Raw genomic sequence first — 13911 nt, 5'->3', positions numbered from 1 at the left:
GAATCACGAGTTTAAAACGCTCAATTCGCATGATCCTTGCCGCGTCATTCGCGCGAATCGCGCTATTCGCACCGCCGAATGCTTATTCGCGTCTCTGCATTGACTTAACATGTAAATCACTAGTGCAAATCGTGTCATTCGCGTGCGGTGTAAACGCAGCATTAATGCTTCAGCATACCAAGACATTTTGGAAAATTTCATCGGAGACTGAGAGCCAGGCCTTCTCGTCCAACATCAGTGCCTGACCTCACAAATGCACTTCTAGAAGAATGGGCAAAAATCCCCATAAACACACTCCTAAACCTTGAGGAAAGCCTTGTCGATCCATCGATATCTAGATAGTGTAAATAAGTAATAATAATAATAATAATAAGTTTTATTTATATAGCGCCTTTCCAGAGCTCAAGGACACTTTACAATAAACAAACAACAATAAAGCCAATTGACAAACAGAGTAGACAGAACAACAGTAGGCAATTGAGAGTGCAAGTACAATAATTGAGAAATCGAAGTGGGAAAAACATGGTAGGTGGTTAAGTCATGGTGGGTAAGTCACCAAACATAATTAAAAACATATTATAGTAACATAAATAATAAAATAATTACAATTTTTTTTTTTTTTTTTTAAATTCCAAGACTGTTTTGACAAACTTCCATTTGTTTGACAGACCGATGCTCAAACTAACACATTATACTGACAGCAGCACAAAGTCACAGTGTTTCATTCTCCAACCGATGAATGGATCATTATAGTGACTCTGAACATTAAATCTGGAAAAGCAGAGTTTTAAAAAATTTGCTTGTCAAGTTTCAAATTTACAGCAAGCAGCAGACACATGGTATGCAGGGAGAACAAGGCAGTGAATAATCTGCTGTAATGTTCACTATCACACACACACACACACACACACACACATCCTCTCGCTGTCTGTGAGAAGCTCTCTGCAGGGAGAAATCCGACCCGGCATAAAAGCTTGGGAAAAATCCCCACAGCTACTAAATGGGTGATTAACATGACTTAGATGCCTGGATATCTGTGTGTGTGTGTGTGTGTGTGTGTGTGTATGTGTGAGTGATGTGTGATTGTGTGTCTCTGTCTCTGATGACAGTGTGTGTCAGTGGTGTATTATTGTGGCTCCAGGTAGTGAGATCTCATCTGACTGTGTGTATCTATTGAAGACATAAATGTGTGTGTGACTTCATCACAGATGACTCACACACACACACATTTATGTCTTCAATAGATTCGGTCTGATCTAAATGGCTTTTGTTGGGCATTAGAACACTAGCCACTCAAAATCTATCAGAGAAATAACGGCTTCTCCGAATGTTGGAGGAGGGAAATATGCATTGCAACACACCGGAGGACAAATCTAGTAGAAATAAAAGGATGAGACTGATCACACTGGGTGTTGAAAGAGGGTGAGAGTGTCATGATTCATCGACACAGATTGATGTGATTGTGTTTGATGAAAACCGTCTGTGTGAGAGATTGAGAAACAACTGCTGATTGGTCAATGCTACCCGAACCGTCTGGGTCACAATGTCTGATATAAAATAAAATAAATCTGATCTGTGATGCAAGACCGGTGTGTCTCAGCTCACAGACTGAGCCTCGTTTACCGCTCTGCTTTATTATTGATTCTGTCACTTCAGCACATTCGTCTGGTCGAAATGTTTGAAAACACTGTTGAAATCCATCCATCTATCCCTATATCCATCCATGCATTGGTCGTTCGTCTGAATTATTATTTGTTCATATATCATTCTTTCTATCCATCTTTCATTCTGTCATTCATTGTATTCTATCTATCTATCTATCTATCTATCTATCTATCTATCTATCTATCTATCTATCTATCTATCTATCTATCTATCTATCTATCTATCTATCTATCTATCTATCTATCTATCTATCTATCTATCTATCTATCTATCTATCTAATCATTCCAAAAATGTTGGCACGCTGTACAAATTGTGAATAAAAACAGAATACAACAATATGGAAGTTTCAAATTTCTGTATTTTATTCAGAATACAACACAGATGACATATCAAATGTTTAAACTGAGAAAATGTATAATTTAAGGGAAAAATAAGTTGATTTTAAATTTCGTGGCATCAACACATCGCAAAAAAGGTGGGACAGGCCATGTTTCCCCCTGTGTGTCATCCGCTCTTCTTTTTATAACCGTCTGCAAACGTCTGGGGACTGAGGAGACAAGTTGCTCAAGTTTAGGAATAGGAATGTTGTCCATTCTTGTCTAATACAGGCTTCTAGCAGCTCAACTGTCTTAGGTCTTCTTTGGCGCAGCTTCCTCTTTATGATGCACCAAATGTTTTCTAATGGGTGAAAGATCTGGACTGCAGGCTGGCCATTTCAGTGCCGGATCCTTCTTCATGATGTTGTAATTGATGCAGTATGTGGTCTGGCACTGCCATGTTGGAAAATGCAAGGTCTTCCCTGAGAGAGACGACGTCTGGATGGGAGCATGTGTTGTTCTAGAACTTGGATATACCTTTCAGCATTGATGTGCCTTTCCAGATGTGTAAGCTGCCCATGCCACACACACTCATTTAACCCCATCCCATCAGAGATGCAGCTTCTGAACGGAGCGCTGAGAACAACTTGGGTTGTCCTTGTCCTCTTTAGTCCGGATGACATGGCGTCCCAGTTTTCCAAAAAGAACTTCAGATTTTGATTCGTCTGACCACAGAACAGTTTTCCACTTTGCCACAGTCCATTTTAAACGAGCCTTGGCCCTGAGAAAGCGCCTGCGCTTCTGGATCATGTTTAGATATGGCTTCTTTTTTGACCTATAGAGTTTTAGCCGGCAACTGCGAATGGCACGGTGGATTGTGTTCATGACAAGTTTTCTGGAAGTATTCCTGAGCCCGTGTTGTGATGTCCATTACAGTATCATTCCTGTATGTGATGCAGTGCCGTCTAAGGGCTGAAGATCACGGCCATCCAGTTTGGTTTTCCGGCCTTGACCCTTACGCACAGAGATTGTTCCAGATTCTCTGAATCTTTGGATGATATTATGCACTGTAGATGATGATAACTTCAAACTTTGCAATTTTTCTCTGAGAAACTCCTTTCTGATATTGCTCCACTATTTTTCGCCGCAGCATTGGGGGAATTGGTGATCCTCTGCCCATCTTGACTTCTGAGAGACACTGGCTCTTTTTATACCCAATCATGTTGCCAATTGACCTAATAAGTTTCAAATTGGTTCTCCAGCTGTTCCTTATATGTACCTTTAACTTTTCCGGCCTCTTATTGCTCCCTGTCCCAACTTTCTGGAATGTGTAGCTCTCATTAAATCCAAAACGAGCCAATATTTGGCATGACATTTCAAAATGTCCCATTTTTAACATTTGATATGTTATCTATATTATTGTGAATAGAATATAAGTTTATGAGATTTGTAAATTATTGCATTCCTTTTTTTATTCACAATTTGTACAGTGTGCTCAGCCCCTGTCACTCAATCTGTTGTATTTGCATACGGAGATTGTAAAACAGCGAGAGGATGTTCTTGATGCTCATGTTGTTGTTTTCTTCTGTCCTGTGTTTCCATCGGTGGTCTGCGTATGCCTCAACCTGTCACTCTGGGTTTAGTCTGTCTGTGTGTGTGTGTGAGGGGGGTGTGTGTGTGTCATGACCTCTCTTTGTTTTCCTGTCATTCTTTCACTGGGAAGCGAGAGCTCAGGAGATCAGAGGTCAGAAAGTCAAAGTGTTTGTGTGTGTGTGTGTGTGTGTGTGTGTGTGTGTGTGTGTGTGTGTGTGTGTGTGTGTGTGTGTGTGTGTGTGTGTGTGTGTGTGTGTGTGTGTGTGTGTGTGTGTGTGTGTGTGAGGAACTGCACTGGCCTCAGACTTGCTTCCTGCCTTTCACACAGAGCGACAAGGGTCAGTGTTACAAAAATGCATCATGATATTTTAATAACTGGATACTAAATGTGCAAAACTGCCATGACGTTAAGAGTGTTGTATGTGATTCCCACAGTGTTAATACATGTTTTCTTCCTGTCTAACATACACAGTGTCCTGCAAACTCAAGTCTTTGTGATATTCTGGTCTGTATGAATGGCTCAGGCCTTTCAATGTGGGATTTTTCCCACTGTTTTATGGTCCAGCAACAGATGATTTGAGGAATAACTCATGTCTGGAGATGCCTTTGACTTGCTCAGTTGGGGGTTAAAAGACAATTGATATTCAATGTAATATTATTGATTCAAATTTTGGACTATATCAGAGTTTTTGCGAGTCTTAATTTCACCTTCCACAATTTAAGGCCATAAAAATGTCTCAAATTAGAGACTAAAATGGAATATCATGGCATGTTAAGCTTCATAAATTGGTCTGTTTCATGATTTCAGTTAGTCAGACATGATTTTTGTTTAATGGAATTTAATTTAACCATTAAAACCGATTTTTTTTTTTTATAAAAATAAAATAAACTATTTTAAAAAAAAACAGATTTCATGGCCCATGCTAAATTAAATTGCACAAAACTGTAAAAAAAAAGGCATATCTACCTTATTTTTGTTTTTTCCACTACAAATATCTAAACATCCTTAAGTCAAGATACATTTACTTGACATGCAAAATTAAGAAATGAAGTCTTTTATTCTTAGAAATGTAAGTTTATTCTTAAAAGGGGGGTGTTTGTTCTAGACATTTGTTCTTGTTTTAATCATAAAATCACTTTCACAAGATTTCTGATCCCAAATTTTAAGTTGTTTTTTTCTATTCAATTTTTTCTCAGATGAATTAAAAAGTTGTGAAGATTTATTGAAACTTTTCAAACTTTGAAGTGTTGCTAATACAACTCATTGTGTGCATTTAAATTCAACATATTGATGTGTTATGTTCCCTTCAATTTATTCCTTACATTTTTTTAAAAAGGTTTTACCTTCATTAAACCTGCAGAAACCCTTTATATTGAGCTGGATAATGAGACTCACTTTGACAGTTTACACCACTATTTTCCTATTTATTACTGTGAATCTGTGTTTTAAAAGCACATTATAATCGATTCTGATACCATAACAAACCCTGTAAAAGTGTGTGTTTTGTTTGCTCTTCATTACACAAGTCCACACACTGTTTTCCACAATGCTTCTCTCTTTTTCTCCACAGAAGTTTCCGTCGACAGCATAAAGAAGCAAACGTTTCCCGGACCGGAGTGTGCTGGTTGCCGTGGCAGCTAATCTCTGTCCATCACCGTGGAAACACACAATGGGACGCAGGACAGCTGGAGCTGTGTGTGTGAGTGTGTGTTCGGGGGGAGAGCTTGTCTCTATTTGTAAAGGATAATATCCGAGGGTCTCCCGGTGTCTGCTGGAAAAGAGTCGTGCGGGGCGCAATCTGTGTGTCGGAGTTGTCGAGGTGTGTGTGTGTCTGTCGTAACACAACTAATCTCCTGAACTTCCACCTCATCATTTAACATGATACTAACACACATCAAAGCGCTGCTGCGGGCCACACACTCTCAACTGTGTGTGTGTGTGTGTGTGTGTGTGTGTGTGTGTGTGTGTGTGTGTGTGTGGGATTATGTAATTACATTTCCCTCTCTTTTTCACTCATTCCAGTGTGATGTCATCACCCTAAGTCTTTCTTTCATGTCTCGTCTTTCTCTCGTTCTGTCCGTCTGTCTGAAGGTAACAGTAGCTGCGGAGTCTGCTTCACTCGTATCTGATGTGTACCTGCACTGCAAAAAGACATTCTCTTTCTCTGTGGCTTTGTCTAGTTTCCAGAACAAATATCTAAAACTTCTTAAATCACAATACATTTACTTGAGAAGAAAATGACTTAAGATTAGTCCTGTCAAATCAGTTAATTTTGATTAATTGCATCTAACATAAAAGCGTAAGGATTTGAGCGAGTTTGACAAGGGCCAGATTGTGACGGCTAGACGACTGGGTCAGAGCATCTCCAAAACTGCAGCTCTTGTGGGCTGTTCCCGGTCTGCAGTGGTCAGTATCTATCAAAAGTGCTCCAAGAGGAACAGTGGAGAACCGGCCACAGGGTCATGGGCGGCCAAGGCTCAGTGATGCACGTGGGGAGCGAAGGCTGGGCCGTGTGGTCCGATCAAACAGACGAGCTGGAGCTCAAACTGCTCCAGAAGTTAATGCTGGTTCTGATAGAAAGCTGTCAGAATACACAGAGCATCTCAGTTTGTTGCGTATGGGGCTGCATAGACCAGTCAGGGACCAGCCCATGCTGACCCCTGACCCCGCCGAAAGCACCAACAGTGGCACGTGAGCATCAGAACTGGACCACGGAGCAATGGAGGAAGGTGGCCTGGTCTGAGGAATCACGTTTCCTTTTACATCACATGGATGGCCGTGTTTGTGTGTGTGTGTGTGTGTGTGTGTGTGTGTGTCGCTTACCTGAGGAACACATGGCCCCAGGATGCACTATGGGAAGAAGGCGAGCCGGCGGAGGCAGTGTGATGCTTTGGGCAATGTTCTGCTGGGAAACCTTGGGTCCTCCATCCATGTGGATGTTACTTTAACACGCTCCACCTACCTAAGCATTGCTGAGACCATGTTCAGCCTTTCATGGAAACGGTATTCTGGCGGCTGTGGCTCTTCCAGCAAATGCTTCAGGAATGGTTTGAGGAGCACAACGAGTTTGAGGTGTTAAGCCTTCGCTCCCCACGTGCATCACTGAGCCTTGGCCGCCCACGACCCTGTGGCCGGTTCTCCACTGTTCCTTAGACTGTGCAATACTCAACATTCACTTTCACTGTATGCTAAAAAGTAGCTTGTGCATGCTTTAAAACATCTTTTGTGTCCATTCCCCCCCCCCCCAAGAAGCTCTTGTTTAGGGCTAGTAGTTGCCGGGTTTTGTTGTAAAAACTTGGCAACCCTGTCTGCACGCGCGCTGGAATACACGATCTTAGCCGGTGTTGTAAAAAATAATAATAATTTGATGATACACAGAACACTTACCCAACATGATCATCATGTCTGAGAGAAATAGTGAAGGTGATGCAGATACAAACAAGCTCTCCGTTTAGGATTTGATCAAATATAACCCAAGCCCCTTTGATGACGTGATGATTACGGTACTGTTGATCATCTGTCCGTCATCGGCTAAAGCCCGCCCTGATGATCTCATTGGTCAGTTTCTGTTCAGGGATAATTACTCCTCTATGGAGCGAGGCCAGACCGAACCGCCCGACCTAAAAATGTTGTGGGCGGGGCTAAGCATCGGCTGGCATCCAGGCTAATAAATTCATGGAATTCATAAGTAATATCAAAAAATATGATCTATTCATTCAAATTTATTTGACTGGTAATTGTTTTTATTGGTTAAAGTAAGACGGAACATCACGGTTTCCACAAAAATATGAACATTGATAATAATCATCAATGTTTCTTGAGCATCAGATCCTCATCTGAGAATGATTAGTGAAGGATCATGCGACTCTGAAGACTGGAGTAATGATGATAAATTCAGCTTTGATCACAGGAATAAATCACACTTTACCGTAAATTCACATAGAAAACTGATTTAATTTATAATAATTTATCTGAATTTGTACTGTATTTTTGATGAAATGAATGCAGCCGTAGTGAGCAGAAGAAACTTTTGGACACTATACAACTACACTCACATTCATATTTCAACTAGTCATGTTTCAAGAGCACTTGATGAAGTAGTTACTATTAAACTGCCCTCATGTTCAAACTGAAGTGGAAACTCTCAGTCAGTGTTAAGTTTCAGTGAATCTCTATCAAACTACAGTGTGTGTGAGCTCCAGCGCCTGATTCTCTCGTACACAGAAGTGACTCTGCTAACGGATGGTTCATGTTATTTCATAAAGCGAATTACGAAACTACAATTTTCCTAAAGTTACTGTTCCACCTCATAGGAGCCACTGCCAGCATTCATCCCCTGCTTTCATTACTGCGCTTTAGAGTCTCACACGGGACGGGGTTTGAGCCCAAAACAGCCCTCGGGGTTTAAGCTACACACCAGTGGACGATGACATCACTGCGCGGGCACACACACCTCAGGCTGTGTGTGTGTGTGTGTGTATGTGTGTTTTCCGGCCATCTTGAGTTTCCTCACCAGTGGAGCTCCAGGCCTCTAGCTGTCGTGTGTGTGTGTGTGTGTGTGTGTGTGTGTGTGTGTGTGTGTGTGTGTGTGTGTGTGTGTGTGTGTGTGTGTGTGTGTGTGTGTGTGTGTGTGTGCGCGTGTTCCTTCGGCTGTCGTGCGCTCATAGAGCTGGAACATGTTTCTAGAGTAGCTTTTAACAAGCGATCACGTTTACCAAACCGACTCACGCTGACTAATGCAATATAACACCACACACACACACACACACATTTGTTTTTGTGACATATGGGGACATTCCATTGGCGTAATGGTTTTTATACTGTACAAACCGTATTTTCTATCCCCTTACACTGCCCCTACCCCTAAACCTACCCATCACACACACACACACACACACACACACACACACACACACACACACACACACACACACACACACACACACACACACACACACTGCCCCTTAACCTACCCATCACAGGAAACATTCAGCATTTTTACTTTCTAAATAAACTCCTCCTGTGTGATTTATAAGCCTTTTGAAAAGTGGGGACATGGGTAATGTCCTCATATTTCACCCTCTCCTGTAATACCTGTGTCATACCCATGGCATTATACACATCTGTGTCCTCATATGTCACAAAAACATGCCCACACACACACACACACACACACACACACACACACAGACAGTTAGTGGGGAAAAATGTTTTATATAAATATATTGGTTGGTCATTTCTTTTTGAAAGAAGTCTCTTCTGCACACAGAAGCTTTGTTTATTTGGTCAAAAATACAGTAAAATTGTGAAATGTTATTGCGATTTAAGCTAGATGAGTAAAGTTTGATGACACACTTGACGTTTAAAGTTTGAATGTTTTGAAGGCGATACAGTATATCAGAAAAACAGATAGATTAGCCAGTTGCTGGCATGATGTAGCCTCCTGTTGTTAGCACATTCTAACATTAATTACCATGTTGTTAACAGGACAGAAGATTGAAGAAGCCATTGACTTCAACAGAAGGAAAAAAAATACTATGGAAGTCAATGGCTCCAGTTAACTGTTTGGCTTCTGACATTCTTCAAAATATCTTCCCTTGTGTTCAGCTGAAGAAAGAAATTCATACAGGTTTGAAACAACTTGAGGGTGAGTAAAGGATGACAATTTTAGTGAACTATCCCTTTAAGATTTTGCTAGCATTATTTATCATGTTTTTGTCACATGCCTGTCCTGTTTTGTGTGCACATGTGACAGTTTTAACATTGTTTGCATGATTTAGAATGTTAACATGTTTTAGCATTAATTGGCATGTTGTTGCCATTATTTAGCATTTTGCTCGCATGTTTTAGCATGAATTAGCATGATTTAAATTTTTTTAACATTAATTAGCATGCTAACATTTTTTATAATGGATTTAACATGAATAACCATGTTGCTATAGCATGATTTAGCATGTTTGCTAACATAATTGAAAATGTTGCTATCATGTTTTAACATGATTTAGACTGTTTTGTTAACATGATTAAACATGTTGCTAGCATGTTGTTAACATGAATTAGCATTTTGCTAGCATGATTTAGCATTGTTGCTAACATGTTTTAACATGTTTTTAGCATGATTTGGCATTTTAATATCATTTATTAGGATGCTGTTAGCACGATGTTTTAAATTCACGTTTTAACTTGAATTTGCATGTTATGTTTTAACATTAATTAGCTTAAATTAGTATTTTTCATGTTGCTAGCATTATTTAACTTGTTTGCTAGGATGACTTAGCATGTTGTTAACATGTTTTAATATAAATTAGAATGCTGGTAGCATGATTTAGCATGATTAAATGCATTCATGTTCAGTGTCAGTGTTTCTGAACTCCTGAAACGCCTCCATTGCAGTCTCGAGTTTTCTTCCAGGAATGAACACGCCACAATATTACTCGTTATAATAATTAATGCGCAGAATAAAGAGGCGGGGCCTGTTGAGTGAGTTAGTAGTGTGTTGAGACTGGAGGTTATGGTAAGGGGCGGGACATTTCCCAAACATGCTAGAAGCGCTTGACCAATCACAGCACACTGCTCCATTCGACCAATCAGAGCACAGTGTGCTTTTCAGAAGGAGGGGCTTCATAGAGACTAGAAACTAAACAGAGCGTTACTGACAGACTGGGAAGAGAGGAGCCGCAACAATGGAGAAAACGGGGAATATAATGTTTCTTGTAGAGGACAAAAAAAATATCAGAGCTTTGTCACTGCAGTGCACATGTACCCTGACTCAACTATTCTGAATGAAACCTGAATTACACACTTCAGTTACTGAACCACCTACACACACACACACACACAAACCACCAGCCTCAAGATCTTATCTGACTCAACAGTACTTAACAGAACACTTAACTGAAACTAGACACGCAGCGGCTCAGAGTTCGTCAGAAAGAGCGAGCAGAAGGCAATGCCACACGGGTGATATCACCATCTTCATCGTCACCACCATCATCATCATCTGGTTTAATGCTGCCTTCACATGCTATCGGAAGTTTCCTACTTCCCACTTCAGAAGTCGTGTTTACGAGCTTGTTGTGTTCAGGTGCTTTGTTGTCGAAAATGATGGAGGACGCCAAGTTTATACTTTTGTGCGTCTTGGGAAAATGTTATTCATACACTATAACCCTTTCAGTCATTTCCCGGTCCCAGAAAATCATAGAATCACTGGCAAACACTAGCAGCACAACACGAAAGCATATTGTTTATAATCGCATTTAGAATAAAGGCATAATGTAGACAAGGTAAAGCTCCTTAAAGACTTAAATGGTAATAGTTTTTTAAGCCATATGATCCTTACGTAGCCTAGCTACTTTTACCACACTATCTAGATAGTCAGCTTGCTCAATATTCTGGAATGAGGGTTAACTACATGCGATTTTCGATATGTTTAAAATGCACAATATGCTTCAAATGTTTATTAATTTATGTAAGTATGTACTACTTTAACGACAAGAAAATGGGTGCGTTTACATGCACACCAGTAAGCTGATAACTCAGCAATATCAGCTTATTGAAAATTGAAATAATCAGTTTTCCCCTTTTACATGCAAACCAGTAAACTGGCAACGCAAGTAAACCGTGTCTACATGACTTTATTAATAAACCGGTTATTTCCTTATAGTGATGTCAAAAATAATAATGTCCATATCTGACTCTGAGTTTTCCTAATGTTACGTCAGTTGTGATGTTAAAGGGGGGGTGAAATGCTGTTTCATGCATACTGATCTTTTTACACTGTTAAAGACTTGGAATCCCATACTAAACATAGACAAAGTTTCAAAAGTTAAGGTGGACGTTTGATGGGAGTATTTCTTTGTCAAAAATACTACTTCCGGTTAGTCATAAGTTTCGGCAAGTTTTTTGAGATCATGCGTCCCCATTGACGTTAGTGGGGGCGGAATTTCCTTGTATGGGCCTTACGGACAATTCTACCGGAAGCGCGTGAGAGAGAGCGAGGGAGAGAGCGAAAGCAACAGCCTACGCCCATCAAAGCGCTGGCTTGTAGGATGCTGGACAGGTGACAATTACACATAGCACATAACAATGTCACCAAAAAAGTGGGTTTTTGGTTGCCAGACCAAGACAGTCCTGCACAGATTCGCCAAAAACCCCGCGTTAAGGCAACAGTGGATGTAATTTGCTTTTCCGGATCAGCAACTGAGTTGCGCGAATGTTTATATCTGTTCGCTGCATTTCGGTGCCGACTGTTTCACAAGGCCCAGCTCGACGCCGAATTTTCCCAATCGCCTAATGCTGAAGGATGGAGCAGTCCCAACGTTAGAAGGGTGAGTGAGACTGCTTTTAGTCCGCTTACTGTCTACACAAACCACGCGTAAACACACACACACACACAAACACACGTGCACAACTGCACTTCCCACATGTACACCTTCAAAGACAAAAATACGACGATATAATTCAAGTATAAATATGTAAATAACACAAGCCGCTAAGCATATTATATAGTTAGTGTATAACTTGTACCACATACAGACGTCCTGCTCTAGTCGTTTTTGCTGCTGCTCCTGTTCAACTGCAGCCTCTGGGTCTGATTCCGGATCATAGATGTATGGCTGTATCTGATTAAAAGCCATATTTTTATTTTGAATAAAGTTTTTTTCCGCTGTTAGGGATGACGCTCGACTCAACACACAGCGCGCTGCTACACACAGCGCGCTGCTGCACACGTCATTATTTAGCTCCGCTCACACGACACGCCCCCACCCGCTCGGCTTTTTTCGGAAAGACTCGGAACAGCGCATCTTTCTTATATAATTATTAAAAAAATAAAAACTTTTCGGAGATATGCAGGATGCAATGCTACTCTATAGGTACTCAAGATTGACATGACACTGACTGAAACTGAGTGTTTCACCCCCCCTTTAATAAAGCGTCAGCGGGAGATTTACGGCTCTTATTCTCCCTCACGCAGTTCCAGACGCAGCGTTTTGACTGAACCTCTTCTACTTCTGCTGCGTGAGATGAGAACACATCTTTACAATTCTCTGGGTCTTAAAAGAGTCTGTGTTTGTGATAGATGTCTTTATTTCATGTAAAAAGCTGGCTCGCTCTGTCTAGGTGCATTTAAATCTGCTCTAATATGCAGTTTTGTCACCTATCACACATGCGCACTTCAATAAGCCGACAGAAAGCAGGTTAATGCGTTTACATGCAGTGCGGAATCGAGGTAAGAGGCAAAAAACGACCTGTCCCGACCGGTTTATGCTTACGCCGTTTATGACCTTACTCCGATAAAAGAAAACGGGTTACCGTGTTTACATGACCATGTTCATTGTCGGCTTATTAGGCATAATCGGCTTAAGAACGTGCATGTAAACGCACCCAATGAGATTGTTGCGGAAAACAAACTAATAAAACACCTGTCACTGCAGAAATTCGTCTCCCATCTGCCATTTTTAACAGTTATGCCACGCCCATCTCGGGAACTTGGGTGTCAAAATTATGCTGCCTTCACGTGCTATCAGAAGTTTCCAACTTCCCACTTCAGAAGTCGTGATTACGAGTTTGTTGTGTTCAGGTGTTTTGTTGTCGAAAAGAATGGAGGACGCCAGGTACTTTTGTGCATCTTGGGAAAATGTTATTTTAACACTAGGCCTATAACCATTACAGTAATTTCCCGGTCACAGAAAATCATAGAATCACTGGCAAAACACTACACTACACAACACGTGTCGTACGAAAGCATATTGTTTATAATCACATTCACAATAAAGGCATAATGTATACAAGGTAAAGCTGCTTAAGGCTAAAATGTTAATAGTTTCAGCCATACATCCTATTGTATCGCCTAGCTACTTTTACCAATAGACTGTAAAAAAATATGGACGTAGTGTCCGTGACGTCACCCATAGGATTCTGATAAGCCATTCTGAAGCTTAAAGTATGGGCGAGCTGGGCGTTGCCATCTTGTGAGCGAGTCAACGCGTGTCACTCCCGGATAACAGAAAATGGGCAAAAAGGCGAGATGTGCGCGGAGCTGAGGTGACGCAATAACTATAGACGGCGGATAAATGGCTATCCACTTGTAACCACGCCCTTAATTATGCAGAACCTTAAGGCTTTATATAACGGAAACGAATGAGTTATAAAAAAATCCACCCCCCTCACAGTTGTCATGAAGATCAAAATTAGCATTATAAGCCAAAACCACAATTTGTACCAGGCTGTAAACATGTTTTTTTCTGCTTTAAAGTTGAGAATTTTAACATGGGGCTCAATGAGATTCTGCTCCCTTCTGGAGCCTGTCCCTAGTGGCCAGTTGAAGAATTACA

At 40.8% G+C, this 13911-nt stretch overlaps 1 long non-coding RNA gene across 1 annotated transcript in view; it reads left to right on the top strand.

Moving 5' to 3' along the window:
* LOC137084859 (uncharacterized) overlaps window positions 1-5390 on the top strand; it is a 42031-nt gene extending 36641 nt beyond the window's left edge. Inside the window, exon 5 of the long non-coding RNA XR_010906816.1 lies at window positions 5148-5390. This is a non-coding gene — a long non-coding RNA (uncharacterized lncRNA). The remainder of the gene's footprint in view (window positions 1-5147) is intronic.
* The last annotated feature ends 8521 nt before the right edge of the window (window positions 5391-13911 follow it).

This window comes from Pseudorasbora parva, chromosome 8, assembly GCF_024679245.1.
Source record: "Pseudorasbora parva isolate DD20220531a chromosome 8, ASM2467924v1, whole genome shotgun sequence".
Lineage (NCBI taxonomy): Eukaryota > Metazoa > Chordata > Actinopteri > Cypriniformes > Gobionidae > Pseudorasbora > Pseudorasbora parva.
This window is presented reverse-complemented; position numbering and strand designations above follow the sequence as displayed.